This window comes from Phasianus colchicus, chromosome 16, assembly GCF_987193195.1.
Source record: "Phasianus colchicus chromosome 16, bPhaCol1.hap1.1, whole genome shotgun sequence".
NCBI lineage: Eukaryota > Metazoa > Chordata > Aves > Galliformes > Phasianidae > Phasianus > Phasianus colchicus.
The window spans coordinates 8,649,016-8,661,802 of NC_143451.1; the positions used below are offsets into that span (position 1 = coordinate 8,649,016).

The 12,787-nt window shown below is 41.6% G+C and overlaps 1 protein-coding gene across 8 annotated transcripts in view; it reads right to left on the bottom strand.

Moving 5' to 3' along the window:
- LOC149915756 (uncharacterized) overlaps positions 1–12,787 on the bottom strand; it is a 184,827-nt gene that overhangs the window by 86,430 nt on the left and 85,610 nt on the right. The window lies entirely within an intron of this gene.

The following is a 12,787-nucleotide window of genomic DNA, read 5'->3' on the forward strand; positions in this document are numbered from 1 at the left end:
AGAGATACCTCCTGATTCCAGAGCACTACATGAGCTTACCTGGTTGCATTGGATTGCCCAAATATATATCCTTACCATGTAAGCATTCTGTCTTTTGCATCCTTTGGGCACTGCAACTGCAATACCAGTGCAACTGATTGAAAATGTTGTCAGTGCAGTCCTGAGCAGAATTCAGCACAGCCTGGATCTCACTGTGAATGGTTCCTTAAAATATATATGGAAAATGACATTCCCTGCTTCCATTTTTTTTATGATTAAAAATCAGCTGTAGTTTGGATCACTGGATTTTGAAAGCAACCTCAGACTGACAGAATCATTTTAAATAAGGCCTTGTCAACAACTTCATTCCTTTCTAGCCAGGTGTGCTAAGACTTAAACGATCTCGAGACAAACACTGTCATTGCTTGAAAAAATAAATGACTTTTTAGGCACCCAGCACTTAAACAACTTATGACTTGAAAACCACAAATCATCCTCTTAACTTCCACTGTTTACTTCCAATTTAGATCGAAAAGCATTTACATAATATAAGATAGTTTTAGGAAAAAGTGTTCTATCATCTTCTGGAATGGCTTCCATATAGAGATTAACAGTAAGGATCATTCACAGGACAGTGAAGTCAAAGTGTTCATAAACTTTTACAAGAGTGGAATTAGACCAGAACTGAGTGTTATAGCAAATGTCACCCTGTCCACTTAATATTCTCTTGGGAGCCACTCTATAATAAAAGCAGAAGAATATAGCATACACGGCAATGTATGTATAGCAGGTCATTATATCCAAGGGCCTCTATCATATTACAAAGGTATTTCAGTACCATTACCCTTGCTTCAGGAATGGGGACATTACTAGCAGTCACAGAAGAGGCCATAGACTTGCTGAAGGTCATGGAGCCAGGCAGCAGCACACACTGGGCACCCTGATCAGCTGCCACACTGCACAGATTCTCCATTCCATTAATATGGAATGATCACTGGGAACAGAATTATCAGCATTGCCAGGTTACAGAGATAAATGAACATTTGAAAGAATTAGAGCTGTTTAAATAGCCATACATCACACAAGAAGGGTTCTTTTACAGAAGTAAAATCTGATTCTGATAGAGAGAAATGTATTTAATAGCACTGGGAAGTTGACTCCTTCTACATGCAAATATAGAGAAAACTTATCAGCTAGCATTTCCAAAGCTGTTGTTGCATATGCAAGAGCCATGATATTTTCAATTCTGTTACTCATCTTCCCCACCTTAATTCTAGGTTGTTAGAAACTCCATGCAGTGGGAGGAAGGAGAAAGCTGCAAATGAGTACATTTTGCAAAATATCATCCCCAGAAATAGAGAATGTTTTTCAAAATTTGTCTGCGAATGAAATATGTCTTGCAAGATTATAATCAATCGCTGCAAGTACTTCATCTGGAAATCCTAGCAAATAGAACCACATTGCAAAGCCTTCCTAAAAAACAACGCCTGCAACAAACCAGACCATGAAGATTTTTGGAGATGCAAAACAAGTCACAGTATGTTTCTAGAATTCCTTCCATCCATCTTCTGATGACATCTTTCTCCAAACGGGGCACTCAAGAGTCGCACCACACTTCTACAATTTGTGTGCATTGCAGCAAGGAAATATGCTGCACTAGCAGGTTTTTTCCCTTTTCCGTTATAAAATCTGGGAAATAAACTACACAGCTTCTCCTAGCACTCTGCTAGAAACGTACAACCTCCATGCTCCCCATATAACTCCCTTCCATACAACCCCATGACATGCCAGTGCACATTTTTTTAAAGGATCCACTCTCGCCATATGCTCTTGGTTTCCTGAGCCACTTATGAGAACAGCAGAGCATAACACCATACAGGCAGTAGGACTTTGCATCATCTTTATGCTATTTATCACAAATGAGACCTTCATGTTGGTTAAATCTATATTGTACTCTTTTGGTCATACATCATTACTTCAAATAAGTCTTGAATTGGAGGTGGCTTCTAGGGGTAAATGAACCAAAACGTTCTCTATTATTGCTTGTTAGAACTCTTAGCAGATGAGAACTAAGAATTCTCTTTGCTGACAAGGTACTATATCATTTCAAAATGAAGTGTAGCACTGAGTAACCAGCATTACCGTTGCCATTTCACAGGAATCTGTTTTCCCATAATCTTGTTTATTGATGTAATTTTACCTTAGTATAGAAAATCTCACTTAGCTTTTCAAAGCTGTTTTTCTAGAATGAGCATATTTTTCCTCCTTCCCTATGCAAAATTGTGGGAGCTTTAATAATTCAACTAATAAAATATGAGAACTTTTTCTGTAACATTAAAAGAACGACAAAGTCACCGGGCTATATTCCTTTGTCAGACAGACACGCATGTGTCCAGAATTCCTCTGCTGGACATACCAGAAGATATCTGGTTCTCTGCATTAGTGAAGCAGATGCTGAAATCAAATAATTCAGAACTTCTGTGTGCTGTCCAGTTAGATCTTTGACTACTGAGAGCATTTTGTTAAGCAGCAAAATTAGATCAGATGAGCCCAAAAGCGTGTTTGATAGCATTTTTAAAATTACTACTCCACGAGTTTCACTTCCTTCATCGTGAGATTTAAGAAAAGACTTAAAAAGCATCTGCTCACTAGCATCAGCACTTCTAGATGTCAAGAGTAAATTCAGCAAATGATGTAAATTGCCAGTACAGTGTCATTCAGGCAGAGTCTGATGAGACAGTCTGATCAAAACATTATGAATCCACTGTTCTACATCTCAGGTACTGGCTGTACTGAAAGAATGATGATACCAGTTACTGCATTTGCAGTATGTGGGTACTACGCTTGCACCAGAGAGCACAAGAGATACATGTGTTCCTGTTAACCAACTGAGAATTAAATGCATCCATTCATGGACAAAGCAATTGTTTCTGCAGTAGAAACAGATGGAAAAACTAAATTTCCACAAATACTTCAGGCACTTGATTTTTAAATTCAAGGAACCATGCACAAAATGCTTCCTGTGAAAAGTCAGTCAGCAACATCTGTTCAGAAGCTACATAAGGATTAAATAAAAATTTGCTATCAATAAACTCAAATCCTCCAGCTGGTTTCTGTACAGTTTACATATTGTTACCTTCAACTCAATTAGGCCCTTAAGGAAAGTGTGGAAGGGCTCATCCTGTAGTTGAGAAGAGTGGTGTGGACCATGACCACTTGTACTGAGGTATAATTAATTAGCTACCAGATGAATGTACTTCAGCCTGGCAGTCACACAGTTAACGAGCAGCTCACTGCTAGATACAGTTCTTTCCATTTCTTACTAAGGAATGCAAGACTTTTCCAGCAAGCTCCTTGCCTACTTTGCAAGCATCTAGAATCTAATGATGTCATTTATTTTCTGCAAAAACAAAACATGTTTGACATGAGATTTGCACTTTAAAAATACCCCGAAATAGAAACAAACGGGAATATTCTATTTCTGCTAAAAGACACTGAGGCAATACTCCCCCTTGTCTCTCCAGCAGAGCAGCTTTGCTGAGAGCTCCAGAATCTATATTCTTGTCCCAAAGACTACGAGTCATAGCCAGAATCTTCAGAGAGCACGCAAACCACAGGAAGGACTGGTGCTGGCCATATCACCCTCCTGGTAGAGCCAGACCGGGCAACCAGAGAAGCAGGACTAGAGGACTGTCAACCATAGCATATAACTGAAGGCAGTGCAATCAGACAACAAGAGAGAACATACAACATTGACTGTATTCCACAATGTATGACATTTGGGGAACTCACTGCAGACAGGCTCTGGTCTTGGAACCAAGGACATTATTGTACTTAAACGATATTCCCCCTGGAGAAAGGCTTTGCAACCAGCTCTACCTTCCCTCTTTGCTTTTATCCTACCTTTGCCAGTGATGCTCTCCCACACGTACAGAGCCGAACAACGGGTACAATGATGCCTTTCATTCTCAGGCCAGCAGCTCTGCTGGTGGCAAAAAGTGATTCCTCGGGAAGTGTAATTGATTATTCTAAAGGTCTGAAGGTCTGTTTTTCCTTTAAATTATTGATGGATGCATTTGGATTACTGTGTGCTCACTGCCATCCTTGATATAGGCTAGACTGAAAAATGTACCTCATTATCTGTGCACCTAAATGACTCCACTTGTTTAGGTCACCAGTGGCCCCGAGGGCACCTTCCAGGACTCTTAGGGTTTTTCCCACTCCATTGTTCCAGTTCCACTGATGACATTCCGGCTGTGTAAATTCTCCCCTCTGGTTTTAAACAGCAACCTGCTGCAAAGGCTGACACAAATGACTAATACCTGTAGTGCCTCACTTCCCAAGAGCCTGTATAAAACATCCTGTGTGCCTGTAAGTGCACCTCAGATTTGCATTATGTATGAAACATGTAGTACACATTCATAGGAATAACCAGGTAGGAGTTTAAGGAGATGGCCAGAGAAGGGGAAGCTTGTCAAGCAGAACTACAAAACTTAAATTAAAGGAAGAAAGAGAATTAAATCACAAAAGGCTTTGCTTGTAAGACAGGGGAAGGCCATACAACCCAGAAGGTTATGTAGAGAGCTTCATTAGAGGCTTCATTAGTTAACTGAGAAAATTCAAAGCAAAACCAAATTAATTAGGTAGAAAACAACACGATTCTTAATTGTTCTGTGGAGTCTTAACAGTTCTCCAGTCCCTCCTGGCAAACAAAAACAATATGTTAACTCACAGGAGAGCTGGTTGGTTTAAAGTCCCAGTCTAAATCTGAGTCAGCCTTCCACCTCCTGGGTTGAGCACACAGCGCAACAGATGCCTGGCAAAGACCAAACGATCCGGAGGATTAACTGCACCTCCTTCACCAGGGATTTCTGTGGGTACCACTGTGACTAGGATAACTTCACAAATTATCCGTTTTTATTTACTTTAATATTAAACTCTGTTTTTCAGGTTTACCTTCAAGCCTATTTAGAACAGGATCTGCCTTTTGTTCGAGGAGGAAACACATGGTAGGAAGCCTGTATAGCTGATCACTTCTATTTGCAAAACGATTAAGAGTCTTAGTCACCTGGTACTGGTCCACATCACACACTCACATGGATAAATAGAATGATTCTGCTGAAACGTGAGCAATTCTGGGAGGATTTCGGGGAAACAATGTCTCCTGTTCTGCATGCTGTCTCACCATGCAGACAGCTCTGATAAACTTAGAGTCTCTCTCTGAGTGACTCCTCTCTTCTGGAGGTGGAGGTTTGATCCTAGAAATGAGATACCTCCAATTATTCATTTATATTTAACTCTTTTCTCACCCCTCCATCCTGACAGTGATACAGAATGCCACATCTTTGTGTTCTGCTGCAAGTTCACCAGGGGGTGATATCCTAGGCACTGTGTATCAATGCTGGAGCAGCATTAGAGCCTGAAAATTACTACAGGAAGGCTAATGGTACAGAAACTTCTATTGCAAAACTTCCACCACTGAAAAGTGGTATAAAGGGTGCCTTATCAGCAGCGTTAACTTGCTATCAAGTCTTTCATGTTCCCTAATAATCATAAGATCTCATCGTAATTCTCTTTTCAAGTGTTGGCATTTCAAATGATTACAAAGGTCAGCTATGTTTGGGGAAAAAATAGTTTAATTGATTTTATTATTGCAGAAAAAAATGCAATAAACAAGAGCACTTTTGTTTGGGAGATTAAAAAAAACAAAATTATTGGTTGAATACAGCTGAATTAAGCACTTGAAGTTCAGTCTCTACAGAATGCTGACAATGTAGGCTCAGATCAATACAGAAACAATTTGCACTTTAGGAGCACTGGCTCTAGCTATTAACTTGTAATTATACCATATTTGCTGTTAAACTGTTTTAACTGTTTCCAGGGTGTAACTGAACTATGGCAAAGCTTGTGAACATTGTCAGACTGAGAACTCACTGTCCTGAGCATACAACACCTTCTACAAACTTGGCTCCCACTCATTCCAGCTATGGCTCTACCCCCAGCTTCCTTGGAGGCTTTTTCTGGGGAAGAGGTGGCAACCAGCACCGGCCACCACTCAGATCCATATTACCCATGAAATAGGGCAGGAAACGCTATTGCTGTGTGGAATGGGAACTAAACTATGGACTGCAAGCTCTTTCCTCTCCATAAAACAAAGCCTAGAGCTTGGATTTGACTCACACAGAAAAAAAAAATGTCTTCCTCTGTTAATAACTAAGTTCCCAAGCAATAAAGCGAAGATACAACGAGAACTTACAAGTAAAAGCAAAGTTTGAAACACCTCTACTTTGAGGTCTCTTTGTACCTGCCCTGCAACAGTGACTGAAACAGTTGGAACTAATGCCTTCTGACACAGGAGGACCAACTCCTTCGTGTAATATCCATGTGATGATGGAAAATAAATGTGGTTATGACAAAGACAACAATAAAGCAATGTGGGAGAAAATCTGCCATTGAGTTAGACCTGCACTCTCTCTGCTTTTTTAAGTAAAACTGGTTCAAATACATATAACATTATTTCACCATCACCTGCCTTCTGCAGACACCTGGAGAAACCCTTTGGCAGATCTATGCATGTATGTAACCTCAGTCCTTCCAACAACACTCCTCTCCCTTCGGGTGGAGGTGGCTGGTGGTGACATCTTTCCTACACTAAGCTAGACAGATGTTTTCACTTTTTATTATGAATAAATGCTCTTGTCACTGCAACCTTGTTTGACCATTTCAGATTTTATTGTCTGGAAATACTCATTTCCTGCAAGCGTTGCATACATGTCCATGAGTCCCCGTGCTGTAATGTTAACGACTCTGAGAAAGCACTTTCATTACCATGCAAATGGTATCCGCACGGGCTAGCAAGCACGCACACGCATACAGTATAATAAGCATCCTTAGCTCCACAGAAGGTAAAATCACAGGGAAAAAGCTAGTTGCAAAAATGCACATCTAAATCCAGCCCTGCAGCCCTCTATGCAGCAATCCTGCTCATACCTGCAGCTTTCAGTTTAGCATGTTTATAAAAAGAGAGTATTCACAAAATATCAATCTAGATTTCAATTTGGATGGTGGGGGGGAAGAGAAAGAAGAGAGAAAAAATACTTCAGACACAGGGTTTCTGTCAAACCAGCAGCATTTAATTCACGCCTGGGATGGTCAATGCAATCCGCCCTGCTCACACAGTAACCATCTCTGCTGCAGCTGTTCAGGGTATTTTTCAGCACAAAACCCAGTCATGCAGAAGGCTCCAACAGGCCTGCAATGTCATTCCTGGGTTTGTTCCCCAATAATACAGGGGACAAGCCCAGGAATTTCCTTTCAGTTACTGCTTGTGCAGACATTTGGTTTCTAATCAGAAAATAGACTTCTGATGTTCTGCCCTGCTTGCACCTGCAATGGACAACATGTTGTATAATGTAACTCATGTTTTTTAAATGAACATTCTTAGCAGACAAATGTGTGCCTGCCCTGTTATGTCATGCTAGAACGCACCAGGGAGCTCTGAGCGAGCTGACTCAGACTCCAGAATCCTTTCATTGATAAGATCTTTCATTGATAATGAACAATCCTATTTTGGCTATAACTGGATGACTGGGGAATGCAAGATCACAATCTTTTAGTGTGATTCAGTATGATTTCTGTAAACTAAGCTAAACACTTTCACCCTAAAAATTCCTAAGAGTTGTAAAATTGTGTTAAACAAATTGGTCCCGAAATAGACAAACATAAGGATGAAAGTGTAAGATTAGTAGATAGAAAAAATAAAGAGTAGATAAATTAGACAAACTTTCTGTAAACAAGCTCTTGCTCATGTCTTCAACATGCCTATTATTTTGAAACTACTCAGTTTGCTTAATAAAAAATATTACTCTTCTTTCTATGCTGGGTTACAACACCGAACTAAAACTATCACATCACCACGACAAAACAACGTCAGGCGCTTTGTTTTAAGGGACAGGATTCAACTCCATTGACTCAGCAGCAGTCAATGCCCAACTAATAGTAACACTGAATTAATGTTACCTCTGGAGGTTTAGGTCCTTGCTCAAAGACAGCCTTTTTATGAGGTTGCCTAAGAATTTGATCAAAGTTTCCTTAAAGATAACTCATGTTTCTGGGTTGTACTTTAATTGCTGGTTCATTCAGAAATGGTAATTATGAAAAACACATCAGCACGTCTGGAATTCAGAGGAGCACTGAGCTCCCCTGATGGACCGAAACAGAAAAAGTTATTTCTTGTGAACTAAGAAAAAGAACTCAAAGAAACCTGACAGGACAGATCTGATAAGTTCTGAAGGAGCTCCGGCTTTTCTCTGAGTCTCAAAGCAATAAACAGTGCCTTTCCAGCAGCAAAGGTTGCTGGTCCTCATCCCTCAGAAAGGCAGCGAGATGAAAACCCCTAGCAGCGCTCAATCCTACTATGTAGAAGGTGGCAGGAGAAGTTGCTGTACTGCTTTCACACTCCACAATGCTGGACATTTGTGTAACCCCAGCTCTATGGGTCCTGATATGGCAGGGATACCATCAGTACCACTAATAATGGCTGCATCCCCCATGCAGGCACTCCATGGTGTGCCTGGCTTACAGCTCCCCAGGCTAAAACAGGTACATACTAGTTCACTGAAGAAGCCATCAGGACAGTAATAGATCACTGAAAAACTATCACTGAACCCCAGGGCCACCCACTCTAGAAGCAATTCCCACTCTTCACCCTAAGCTGTAATTGCTGAAGTAATATCTAAGATACGTGGGGAAATGAACAAGTCCACAGACTGTGTGTGCTCCTTACAGTAAATCTGTTCTATGAAAATAAAATGTGCTGGTATTTTGGGTCTGCCAGGACACAATGAAAATTCACTGTCCAACATTAACACAACATGGGTGAATGCTCTTGTGCTTTAGGGTCAGCCCAGGTCCCTGGAGGAACAGACAGCAGAGCTTATCCATACAAGACACAGTTCTTGCCTGGATCTCAGCCCCAGTTCTCACTTCACCTGTGCCTACTGCACCCAGAAGCTCAGCACACACACCTACATCAGTGGTTCCCAGCACAAAGGCCGTAGATATGAATGCAACTATAAACAAATAGTAACACATAGCACTAGGCAGGTACATAGAAAATGGTGGCTTTTGGGTTATGAAGAGGTGACCTTGGCCTTGCTCTGCTGAAAGGCTGTGCCCTCCTGGTTTGAACAAGATCAGTAGTTCTACCAAGGTGCTCAGAGCCTTAGAAAAAAAGGACATTTTTGCCCTTGAGATTCAGAATCTTAAGACGTAAACCTCAGAAAAAAATACAAAGATCCGCTGGCATGTCTCAAAGGCCAATTGGCAACTGATTAAATCTCTTCCTCTTTTGCCACTGATACACACCCCTTCCAAAACTGGCATTCCTGGCTTCTGCGGAACATTTTGACTGTCAATAGCAAAGCCAGAAAAATAAGAAAATTACCCCCACTCTTACTCTTGTGGCTTTTATATTCATTTACTCTCAAGAAAAAAAAAAAACAAAACAGAATACTGTTATAGCCTTCTGATAATTGCAATATACACACTTCCCTAGCAGAAACGTTTCAGGCATTCAAGAAAAAGAAAAGCAAATACGCTGTCAAAAATGTCAGTTTCTTGGGCTGATTTCTTTCTTAGAAACGTGACCAGAAAGTCCAAAACCAAGATTGCTAATAAGATAAGAATCCCAAATGCTATCTACTAAATACTATAAATCAGACACTTACTTGGGCTTCAAAGATAAAAATGAGGGTTTAGACAAGGCAGATTAGCTTTGCAAACTAAAATCCTTCCTTTACATGAAATAAATTTTTTGATGAAAGATTAGGTTGTTTACAAAGAAGTTTGCACTTGCCTTCAGCATTTCCATGGCTGCTGAGTGCTGCAGCCCCACAGAGCTGCCAGCAGGCACCAAGTACCCTTCTCACGTGCACATGCAATGCACTGGAGCTGCCACATCCCTGCTCTGATCTTGTCGTGGTTGTGACTCTCCTTACACCAGGAGGACAGAAGAACTGTGAGTGCTTTCTCTTCACAAAGACCTTTCCTCCTGTTATTTTATATTATGAAATGTGTGTGGCTGTCCCCCCTACATGCAGCAATGTCATTTCTTGGCAGTAAGCCACCCCCCATGCTTCCCTCTCATATGGCATTTCTCTATCGTAGACTGCATCTTCTTCTTGCTGCTTCTTTTAATCCATGCAGAACTTGACTGCTGAAAATCAATAGCCAAAAATCATTATCATTTTATAAATATCTGCTAGGGATGGGAGTGAGATGCAGTGTTGCCCAATCCCACCATTTTATCTCACATTCCCAAAAATTTGGCAATCTCTCCAGAGCCCCAAGTCAAGGAACAACATGACAGTGTCACACTTTAAAAAAAACAAATCACTAATTATAGAGAGATGCTTTCAAACAGAGCTTATATCCAAATACTAACCAGAAAATAACAACACTTCTAAGAATGGGGGTGAAGACGGGAGGGGGCAAAGAATGTAAATCATAATCTATTGTTGTTGGAACTAGCAGCAATGAAATTACTTTTTGCTTACTATGAACCTCATTACCAAGAACAGAACTAGATACCCTTTATTGCTTTTGCTCAACAAACTTGACTTTCAAGTGGTCCAACTGTATTTCTCCAGCCTGGTACTGTTCTCCTTCCACATTTTACTATGCTTTTTCTTACTCTTCCTTCGTATTATTTTCCCTCTGTCTTACCAAAAGCAGACCAAGGCAGCCCATGCCTATAGATAATTCTACACAACACTTCACCAGGCAAAAGCCATCTCTAGGCAGAGATGCTCCATAAGGGCCAGCATGAATAAATCTCTGTGTCAGGCAGATATTTTTAGGTGGTATTTAGGACCTTGTCTGCACGCTGCAGATTTATAAAATCAGCAAGGCAAGCTCAGGAGGAGGAAGATTATGCTTGGATCCCCCAGAGGGAATAAAGTTGTGCAGAAGGAATAATTCATTCACACCTCTTCTTCGCTCCCTACCATGAACGACTTGCCAGAATTGCAAATCCCACGGTGCTGCCGCCAAGTTGCTCTTTCTTGGGAGCGATTCTCACAGTGGCTTTAGGACAAGCAGCCCTCCTTCCCTGGCACCAGCCACCCCAGCTGCTTAGAGAGAAAGAAATGAGTAGCAGACCTCAGTAGGGTGCCAGAGACTGCTTTTCAATTGGAGCAGATCTGTAGAACAGATTGTGTCCTTGTGCCTTCCTCCAAGGGGTGCCCAGCTCTGCACACCCACCCCTACAGAACATGACTGTCACCTCTCTGGGCATGGGTTGTGACACCAGTACAGAGCAGTGCCCACTTCTAGCACAGAGCGTGCCACGCTCTCAGCCTGCTCTAACCCGATAGCTTTTCTCAGCCCAAAGCCCAAGAAGGTTGGAGCTTAAGGCTCAGTGCCAGCCTGCAGCTTCTCTATGTGCTGTGCTCCAACTCGCTGGAGCATGTGAGAGCTGCAGGCTCCAAACAGCTTTTCCCTGCTCCAACAGCTCCACTTACCTGCTCCAGCTTTTCTGCCCAAAATTGCTTTTGCACAACTGAGCCATGCAACAATACCAAATCCCTCAGAAACACAATGGGGACCCATCTGCAACATCACTCCTGTAGGGAAGCATGACTCAAAAACGAAAGGAGAGAGAGTGGCAATGCAGAGCTGTGTGCTTGAGAACACCTCTGCCTCCTGGGCTCTGAGAACGAGCTGAAGCACTTAATTAACTGCAGCCGTTAATTTTGCTGAATTATTTTGGGGGCCTTTCACAGATGGCTTATTATAAACCGAGTTGAGAAATAATTATGTGCCCTAGAGATGAACCAGCTACAGGACATGGCTGACCGGCAGTGGGGCTATGGCACATCACAGTGCTCTGCAGCTGCTGAGCTAAACCACAGGAGCCCAACGCTGTATAAACGCTTTCGTCATTTGGAAGTTTTGCACTAATGAAGGCAAACGAGCTGCTCCCAGAGACAAGGATTTGCGAAAACAAAAGATAATTTGGTGCCTGGCTGTCAGCTATGCTGAAGGAGAGCAACATTTTGGCTGTGCTCCTGCCAGCTCACCCAGCTGGCCGCAATCCTGCGTCACCTGCCAGCCCACTGCCTTCTCTCCAAATCAGGAGGCTGTTTGGGTACAAAAGCCTCCAAGATGCTTTGTTATGGTGAAGAATCATCATTTGAGCGGTTGGATTTCTTGGAAATTGGCTGAGAGGAAACAAGCTCATGCTGGAAACTTAGAGCAAAGGATATAAAAAAAGAAAACATGATATGAAGAATTATTAAGGGAGAGTTAGATAGAGTCCTAACTGGACTGAGGTGGTCATCTACAGACCAATTAACCACATAGCTTAGGGAATTAAGTCTGTGAACAATTCAGCATGACAGACAGGCAAGTCAGCTCCAGCACAGAACACGTCAAAAAGCCAAAGCTTTTGTTGTTCTTCTTCTTTAGCATAAAGATTTGGCTCTGGAGGATTAGATGCAGTTCATGATACTGCAGCAGGATAAAGTCTGTGTCTAATACCTTTAGAAAACCTTCTCAAGATAAAAAATAAAATAAATTCCTGTGCCACACATGTATATTTCTCTGCTGCTTTTTCTACACATTAATGGATAGGGATTGACTTTGTGAAATCACTGCAGCAAGCTGCAAATGATGTATGAAGTGAGAAATTCTGCCCAATGCACAGAGAATATGGATGTGCTATGTTACTTGCTGTGCATTACACAGATACACAAGATTCATCTCAGTCAGAGCAGCAGCTGGCAAAGCCTCCAAAGCCCAGAGGCCT